This window comes from Apis cerana, unplaced genomic scaffold, assembly GCF_029169275.1.
Source record: "Apis cerana isolate GH-2021 unplaced genomic scaffold, AcerK_1.0 scaffold3_AcerK, whole genome shotgun sequence".
Classification (NCBI taxonomy): Eukaryota; Metazoa; Arthropoda; class Insecta; order Hymenoptera; family Apidae; genus Apis; species Apis cerana.
Window position 1 is genome coordinate 397501 of NW_026893561.1, and position 10000 is coordinate 407500.

Consider the following 10000-nt stretch of genomic DNA (forward strand, 5'->3'; position numbering starts at 1 on the left):
TATCTCTCCTTTCTTTTTCGTATTACAAATACTTTTCCCCTTCTTTTTTCTCTCCCATGTATATTATTGGTACGTATCCTTGCATCGATACATAAAGAGACATCGACTCTCATCGTTCGAAATTTCAGGCAGGCGGGGAAATTCTCGTATGGACAACGGTCGGGTCGGCTCGATGTGGAGGCACTGTATCATCCCCATCAATCGTTATGCTCGCACATCCCGATCTCGATTGTACCAACGAGTAACTTTTTATTTACGTCCCGACGCAAAATCCCAATGAGTCGAACTTACTCTCTTTTTTTTTTATTTGTACGATGAAGTTACAGCCAGAGAGAAAAAAAATAAAAAGAAGGTAATGAAAGAAAAGAGTATTATTGCGAAGAAGAAGAAGAATATTTCCTTTTTTGCAATCGTAGTGTTTTAAATATGCACCGCACCATAGTGCCAATTATCGTATGTCGTATTCATGTTCGAGTCCAGACTCACGCAAGATGTCCGAATATCGGTTTTGTTTTAACGCCCGTCCTCTATTTTAGCTTCCGTTGACAATTCCAGCGGTTCCTACTTTTTTAAAACCTCCGTCGTTTTCTCATCTGTACAGAGATCGAAATCACCGATACACGCCTTCGAAGCTCAACCCGATTATAATACCCTGATCCATCAAAGACGATGAACAGGCCGGGGATGGTACGTCGAGGCGTGCACGAGTCTCTTTACTGCTGTACAGAGAAAAAGAGAAAAAAACAAAATGAGGCAAAGTGAAACTCACGCAAGGAAAAATATCACGAGCCGTTTCCGGGGACTGGACGACCGACATGGACATGCGGTCCGGCGATAGACAACGAAAAAGGCATGGGATGACCAACACTAGATTCAGGAAATTTCTCTTCCTCTGCGCGGAGATGCCATAATTTGTCGTCTCGAAAAGGAAAAAGAAAAACGAAAGAAAAGCCTCGCCAAAGAGAATCGTACTCGTCCTCATCTTACGTATCCTATTATCTCCGTGGAGTCTTCGATCTCTGGTACGAAAACGTATCGCTTAAGGACTCGCGTGCACGTTGATGTGACGGTCCAGCGGATAGTTCCGACAGAGTATGACACACACGAAGGAACGGAGTGGGTATTCCGATTCCTGGGGCTCTTCTCTCTCTCTTTTCTTTAACAATCTCGACGAACGGCAATCATCACGCGCCATCAAGGGATCTCTCTTCCCTCCTCTCTCGATATTAAACTCCCATATTTTATCCTTTCTCACAGTATCGCAGAAATATTAATTTCAGACGACGTTAGGGGCGCGGTATGTAATCGTGATCCAAAGACGGACGAATCGAAGCAGTGGCGGGTACGAAATAACGTTGAAAACGAGCACGAAGCGGTGAAACACGGGCGGTCATCCGTTACGTAAAACGGACGACTCACGACACCGAGAACACTCACGCAGGTCCGTGACATTTTTCATTGTTACATACCACACGCTAGCACATGCATTTCGATTCTGTAGTCTCGGTCACGACCGCGACGAACGCCAACGAACGTCCAACAATCGCTCGTACGTCGCGCATCTTCCTCCTTGTAACTTGTCCTTTCCTCGATTTTTGACACCCGACTCGGAAACGTTCGATTTTAAAGAACGACGGCGGGGATTACAAAAAAAGAGAGAAAAAAAGGATCAAATGTACGAAGAGTAACGATACGCAACGCAAGCAGTATTTGGGTTACGTGAACGACCCTCAGCCAGGCGTGGTCCAGGAATTGTATCCGTGGACCGCAATGTGCGTTCGAAATGTCGATGTTCATGTGTCCTGCAGTTCACACGTTGACGCGCAATTAGCTGCGTTCTTCATCGACCCACGAGCCAAGTGATCCACCGTTCAGGGTAATCGTATTTTTCTTTTTTATTTTTTATATTAAGGAAACGACGAGGATACCCCGATACTGAATCCTTTCTTTTTTTTTTTAAACCGTCGCTCAACCTGGAGAGAACGACTCTTCTTCGAAGCATGGTCGCAGAGCCCATACGCTTAAAAAAATTCGATATTGAAAACTATAATTCGTTCAGGTATATATTGCATTCTCGATAAAATTCGATGGGATACGAATTTCGGTTGGCCTCGAGCGGTCTTACCTCCCAATTTCCGAAGCGAATATCCGCTAACGGTACGGGTGTCCGACTCACGACACGATGGCCTCTCTGTATAACCGAACATAATTCGATATTCCCCTCTGAACGAACAACGTTTCAACTTTTAAATAAGAAGCGATAAAATCGGGCTCACGTCGACGCGATGCATCTTGGTTTCGCCGTTCTTGGTTTCGTCGGTTTAAAGCTTACAACGACGACGACCATCACACCATCCACCCATGGGTAGGAAGCACGATTCGAGAATGATTATAGCGTATAAGAGAAAAGAGGTCGAACTGGTATCCATCGAAGAGAACGTCGCGAAACAAAGTTCGACGGCGGCTCGTCCATCCTTCGATTTCGTTTTACTATCGACGCGCTACTTGTCCTTACCGCTTTTTCGATTATCATTATCTCGACAGCTTCGTTCGATCCCAAAGTCTTGGTGTGCGGTCCTCGTCCATCTCCCGTTTTATAACGGGAGCTCAGGCAACGAAAATAAAAAAAGAGAAAGGAGGTACAGAAATGTGAATTTGGTACTTTTCTTGCACGTATCTATATACATACACATACGCAACGCACGCATATACGTTCATAAAGACGGCGGGTCTATTTAAAAAAGACCTCACGCAAGCGCCTTATTGTGTTGTCAAGCCATTTGTCATTTTATTTTTGTGTTTTCAATATATTTCAGTAGGGACGTAATGTTATTAAAGCGGCGGGTCATTTAAAAATTCGACCTCACGCAAGCGCTTTTTTTTTCTTTTTTATCATTTTGTATATACCATTATGCATATACATACGTGATACGTACACGTACGTGCAAACCGTACCTTTATAAATCTTTATTAAAAATATACATCATCGAGACGGCGGATCGCGTCCGTATATGCATCCGTAAACGCACACACGACGACGACGATCTCACGCAAGCGTCCCTTTGTATCTTTTTTGCGTACCATAACGACATTCATCTCGTCGAGACGGCGGGTCCGTTTATTCGATAAATAGACCTTCACGCAAGCGTCTCTTCGAGCTTATTTATCGTTATTCCCTCTCTCTTCGTGTCGAATTTTCGTGTCTGGTAAGAAAAAAAAATTCGAAAATGATCGAAATCAACGGATACAACGGACGGAAGGGATTTCTTTTTCTTTCCCTCCTCACGTAAGCCATCGTTCCGTGATTTCATTATTCGTTCGATGTACAAAGTACATTTTGGTATTTGGTAATGGAATCGAAATTCCATTTTATCCTTCTCCTTGTTTATCTCTCTTTTTTGTTACGCATTCTCTTTTTGTATGTTTCATTCGTTAATGATCCTTCCGCAGGTTCACCTACGGAAACCTTGTTACGACTTTTACTTCCTCTAAATGATCAAGTTTGGTCATCTTCCCGGTAACATCGGCAATGCCGAGACATTGGCCGCGCACCAGTCCGAAGACCTCACTAAATCATTCAATCGGTAGTAGCGACGGGCGGTGTGTACAAAGGGCAGGGACGTAATCAACGCGAGCTTATGACTCGCGCTTACTGGGAATTCCTCGTTCATGGGGAATAATTGCAAGCCCCAATCCCTAGCACGAAGGAGGTTCAGCGGGTTACCCGGGCCTTTCGGCCAGGGAAAACACGCTGATTCCTTCAGTGTAGCGCGCGTGCGGCCCAGAACATCTAAGGGCATCACAGACCTGTTATTGCTCAATCTCGTGCGGCTAGAAGCCGCCTGTTCCTCTAAGAAGATTTGTTTGTACGTTGGTAGTAAAACTCACCGACCGAAGCCGAGGGCCTTCGAGATACCATAAGTTACGTCTATTTAGCAGGCTAGAGTCTCGTTCGTTATCGGAATTAACCAGACAAATCGCTCCACCAACTAAGAACGGCCATGCACCACCACCCACCGAATCAAGAAAGAGCTATCAATCTGTCAATCCTTCCGGTGTCCGGGCCTGGTGAGGTTTCCCGTGTTGAGTCAAATTAAGCCGCAGGCTCCACTCCTGGTGGTGCCCTTCCGTCAATTCCTTTAAGTTTCAGCTTTGCAACCATACTTCCCCCGGAACCCAAAAGCTTTGGTTTCCCGGAAGCTGCCCGCCGAGTCATCGGAGGAACTTCGGCGGATCGCTGGCTGGCATCGTTTATGGTTAGAACTAGGGCGGTATCTGATCGCCTTCGAACCTCTAACTTTCGTTCTTGATTAATGAAAACATTTTTGGCAAATGCTTTCGCTTCTGTCCGTCTTGCGACGATCCAAGAATTTCACCTCTAACGTCGCAATACGAATGCCCCCATCTGTCCCTATTAATCATTACCTCGGGGTTCCGAAAACCAACAAAATAGAACCGAGGTCCTATTCCATTATTCCATGCACACAGTATTCAGGCAAAGGTAGCCTGCTTTAAGCACTCTAATTTTTTCAAAGTAAACGTATCGGCCCACCTCGACACTCAGTGAAGAGCACCGCGATGGGATATTAGTTGGACCGCCCGCAAGGAGCTAAGCCCACCGATAGGACGTACCACATAATGCCAGTTAAACACCGCGAGCGGTGAACCGACACTGTGACACACAGATTCAACTACGAGCTTTTTAACCGCAACAACTTTAATATACGCTATTGGAGCTGGAATTACCGCGGCTGCTGGCACCAGACTTGCCCTCCAATTGGTCCTCGTTAAAGGATTTAAAGTGTACTCATTCCGATTACGGGGCCTCGGATGAGTCCCGTATCGTTATTTTTCGTCACTACCTCCCCGTGCCGAGTGGGTAATTTGCGCGCCTGCTGCCTTCCTTGGATGTGGTAGCTGTTTCTCAGGCTCCTCTCCGGAATCGAACCCTGATTCCCCGTTACCTGTTACAACCATGGTAGGCGCAGAACCTACCATCGACAGTTGATAAGCAAGACATTTGAAAGATGCGTCGCCGGTGCCAGATGACCATGCGATCAGCACAAAGTTATTCAGAGTCACTAAAACAAACGATGGACGAACGGACGAGCCGTCCACCGATTGGTTTTGATCTAATAAAAGCATTCCTCCCATCTCTGAGAGGAATTCCCACGGTGCTGTATTAGCTCTAGAATTACCACAGTTATCCCGGGCAATGTGTCCACGATCTAATGAACCATAACTGATTTAATGAGCCATTCGGGTGGTTTTACCTTAATTCGGCGGAGGGATGGCCTAATCTTTGAGACAAGCATATGACTACTGGCAGGATCAACCAGGGATCTTAGCTTATTATTAATATATTTTGCCAATTTTGACATATATATATTTTCGTCGTCGGTGCCCCTCACCGATCGATCATAATAGGTCTTTATAAATATTCGAGCACGTATCAAGCATGCTAAACATTTGGTAACCTTTTGAAAAAATTTAATTTCATAAAGCGCGTAATATAAATTCACGCTGAGGCATATCCCAATGTAATATCAGCACTTCCACAATATGCCCCGTTCATTCACAATTTCAAGAATCATACTTCACAATATCATATATATAAAAATTATAATATAATATTGTGTTTTATTTAACAACGTGGTGTTACAATAACATCGCACGTCGTTTCTTTTCTCTCACTTTTACAAACTCAAAGCTCATCATACGAAACGTGTCGTATTGCAAGCCACCAAGAACTATTCGACACGCCCGTACGCCCTAGGGATTTATATATCCTTAGGTGTTAGAAAGGCCCGATCGCTCGAGGCTAAAAGTTGATGCTCAGTCGTACAAGTACACATGGCAAAAGCCATACATACAGGTCACCAGCGTCCCCTATAGGTCGCTTTGCCGCTCAAGAGCCATTCGGTCATAGACACCGACTCGCGGCTATGCAGTGTGGAGAAAGATCGGTAAGAACCGGACAGAAACAGTCGAGAAAGTATTTCCCGAGGAGCGGTGTACCGTATCTCGACCGAGATCGTAGAACGGACACGCGCCCGACGCTGCTCCGCCCGGCCGCACCGGACCGTCGCTTCTCTTACAGTAACCGAACGGCCGGCCACCATGTCGGCGCCGACCGGGCTAATGCACGGCCGCTTATGGTGCAAAACCGCTGTAGCGACAGACCGAGCGGAGGGTACGCTGGAACTTAGACTTCGATCGATGATCATTATCATTATACAAATTGGTAAAAAAAATTACAAATATATTAACAGGATGGTATAAATGAAAGGTCAATAATAGATTTTTTCAAAAAAATTAAATTTTTTTTTTTCTCGATAAGAAAAGTTACGAAAAATTAATTTTTAATAAAGGAACAAAAAAAATTAACAATATAAAAAATTGCAAAGGATAAATATAAATTGATTAATGAAAAAAACATACCAGTTATAACGTTATTTTTCGAGAAATTAAGAAAAAAATGCCCGAGTCATGTCGGTTCGGTGGCCCGACCGTACGCGCAAAGTCCCCGGTCATGTCGGTTCGCCCGTTCTATATATATCGCTCAGAGTAAAAAAATTATAAGTATATTAACATGACGGTATAAATGAAAGGTCAATATTATATTTTTTCAAAAAAATAATTTTTTTTTTTCTCGATAAGAAAAGTTACGAAAAATCAATTTTTGATGAAAGAACAGAAAAAATTAACAATATAAAAAATTGCGAAGGATAAATATAAATTGATTAATGAAAAAAACATACCAGTTATAAGGTTATTTTTCGAGAAATTAAGAGAAAAACACCCGAGTCACGTCGGTTCGACCATAGCTCGATCGTACGCGCAAAGTCCCCGGTCATGTCGGTTCGCCCGTCCTGCGCGTATAGCGCAAAGTCCCCGGTCATGTCGGTTCGCCCGTCCTACGCGTATGGCGCAAAGTCCCCGGTCATGTCGGTTCGCCCGTTCTATATATATATCGTTCAGAGTTCCCGGTAAAAAAATTATAATTTATATTAACATGACGGTATAAATGAAAGGTCAATATTATATTTTTTCAAAAAATTAAATTTTTTTTTTCTCAATAAGAAAAGTTACGAAAAATCAATTTTTGATGAAAGAACAGAAAAAATTAACAATATAAAAATTGCGAAGGATAAATATAAATTGATTAATGAAAAAAACATACCAGTTATAAGGTTATTTTTCGAGAAATTAAGAAAAAACACCCGAGTCACGTCGGTTCGACCATAGCTCGATCGTACGCGCAAAGTCCCCGGTCATGTCGGTTCGCCCGTCTTACGCGTATAGCGCAAAGTCCCCGGTCATGTCGGTTCGCCCGTCCTGCGCGTATAGCGCAAAGTCCCCGGTCATGTCGGTTCGCCCGTCCTACGCGTATGGCGCAAAGTCCCCGGTCATGTCGGTTCGCCCGTTCTATATATATATCGTTCAGAGTTCCCGGTAAAAAAATTATAATTTATATTAACATGACGGTATAAATGAAAGGTCAATATTATATTTTTTCAAAAAATTAAATTTTTTTTTTCTCAATAAGAAAAGTTACGAAAAATCAATTTTTGATGAAAGAACAGAAAAAATTAACAATATAAAAAATTGCGAAGGATAAATATAAATTGATTAATGAAAAAAACATACCAGTTATAAGGTTATTTTTCGAGAAATTAAGAGAAAAACACCCGAGTCACGTCGGTTCGACCATAGCTCGATCGTACGCGCAAAGTCCCCGGTCATGTCGGTTCGCCCGTCTTACGCGTATGGCGCAAAGTCCCCGGTCATGTCGGTTCGCCCGTCCTGCGCGTATAGCGCAAAGTCCCCGGTCATGTCGGTTCGCCCGTCCTACGCGTATGGCGCAAAGTCCCCGGTCATGTCGGTTCGCCCGTTCTATATATATATCGTTCAGAGTTCCCGGTAAAAAAATTATAATTTATATTAACATGACGGTATAAATGAAAGGTCAATATTATATTTTTTCAAAAAATTAAATTTTTTTTTCTCGATAAGAAAAGTTACGAAAAATCAATTTCTGATGAAAGAACAGAAAAAATTAACAATATAAAAAATTGCGAAGGATAAATATAAATTGATTAATGAAAAAAACATACCAGTTATAAGGTTATTTTTCGAGAAATTAAGAAAAAACACCCGAGTCACGTCGGTTCGACCATAGCTCGATCGTACGCGCAAAGTCCCCGGTCATGTCGGTTCGCCCGTCTTACGCGTATGGCGCAAAGTCCCCGGTCATGTCGGTTCGCCCGTCCTGCGCGTATAGCGCAAAGTCCCCGGTCATGTCGGTTCGCCCGTCCTACGCGTATGGCGCAAAGTCCCCGGTCATGTCGGTTCGCCCGTTCTATATATATATCGTTCAGAGTTCCCGGTAAAAAAATTATAATTTATATTAACATGACGGTATAAATGAAAGGTCAATATTATATTTTTACAAGAAAATTAAATTTTTTTTTCTCGATAAGAAAAGTTACGAAAAATCAATTTCTGATGAAAGAACAGAAAAAATTAACAATATAAAAAATTGCGAAGGATAAATATAAATTGATTAATGAAAAAACATACCAGTTATAAGGTTATTTTTCGAGAAATTAAGAAAAAACACCCGAGTCACGTCGGTTCGACCATAGCTCGATCGTACGCGCAAAGTCCCCGGTCATGTCGGTTCGCCCGTCTTACGCGTATGGCGCAAAGTCCCCGGTCATGTCGGTTCGCCCGTTCTATATATATATCGTTCAGAGTTCCCGGTAAAGAAAAATTATAATTTATATTAACATGACGGTATAAATGAAAGGTCAATATTATATTTTTTCAAAAAAATTAAATTTTTTTTTTCTCGATAAGAAAAGTTACGAAAAATCAATTTCTGATGAAAGAACAGAAAAAATTAACAATATAAAAATTGCGAAGGATAAATATAGATTGATTAATGAAAAAAACATACCAGTTATAAGGTCATTTTTCGAGAAATTAAGAAAAAAATACCTGAGTCACGTCGGTTCGACCATAGCTCGATCGTACGCGCAAAGTCCCCGGTCATGTCGGTTCGCCCGTCCTACGCGTATAGCGCAAAGTCCCTGATCATGTCGGTTCGCCCGTTCTATATATATCGCTCAGAGTAAAAAAATTATAAGTATATTAACATGACGGTATAAATGAAAGGTCAATGATAGATTTTTTCAAAAAAATAATTTTTTTTTTTCTCGATAAGAAAAGTTACGAAAATCAATTTTTGATGAAAGAACAGAAAAAATTAAGAATATAAAAATTGCGAAGGATAAATATAAATTGATTAATGAAAGAAAAACATACCAGTTATTATGTTATTTCTCGAGAAATTAAAAAGAAATTATCCGAGTTATGTCGGTTCGCCCGTCCTACGCGTATGGCGCAAAGTCTCCCGGTCATGTCGGTTCCCTCGTTCTGTACATATCGCTCAGAGTACCCCGGAAGAAAAATTATAAATATATTAACATGACGGTATAAATTAAAGTTCAATAATAGATTTTTACAAGAAAATTAAATTTTTTTTTTCTCGATAAGAAAAGTTATGAAAAATCTGTTTTTGATGAAAGAAAAGAAAAATTGACAATATAAGAAATTGCGAATGATAAATATAAATTGATTAATGAAAAAACAAGTACAAGTTATAAAGTTATTTCTCGAGAAATTAAGAAGAAAATATCCGAGTCATGTCGATTCGGTAGTACGACCGTACGCTCAAAGTCCCCGGTCAGGTCGGTTCGCCCGTTCTACGCGTATCGCGCAAAGTCCTCCGATCAAGTCGGTTCGCTCGTTCTATACGTATCCCTCCAACATCCATGATATTTAGATATTTTTCCCGCAATATAGGTTTAACGTTTCGAGTGATAATTCTTCTGTTCTGTAATCTTACAATCTAAGAAGCTTGTATCTGCCCATTATTATCATTGTTTGCTTACAGTTACTATGTGTTGGTCGTGAAAATCCTTTATTGCTACTA

At 41.7% G+C, this 10000-nt stretch overlaps 2 non-coding genes across 2 annotated transcripts; both read right to left on the bottom strand.

Moving 5' to 3' along the window:
* Positions 1–1724: 1724 nt before the first annotated feature.
* On the bottom strand, positions 1725–1879 carry LOC133667743 (5.8S ribosomal RNA). The gene has a single exon (XR_009833346.1). It is a non-coding gene; the product is annotated as a 5.8S ribosomal RNA (ribosomal RNA).
* A 1554-nt stretch (positions 1880–3433) lies between these two features.
* LOC133667714 (small subunit ribosomal RNA) lies at positions 3434–5342 on the bottom strand. The gene has a single exon (XR_009833327.1). It is a non-coding gene; the product is annotated as a small subunit ribosomal RNA (ribosomal RNA).
* Between the last annotated feature and the right edge of the window lie 4658 nt (positions 5343–10000).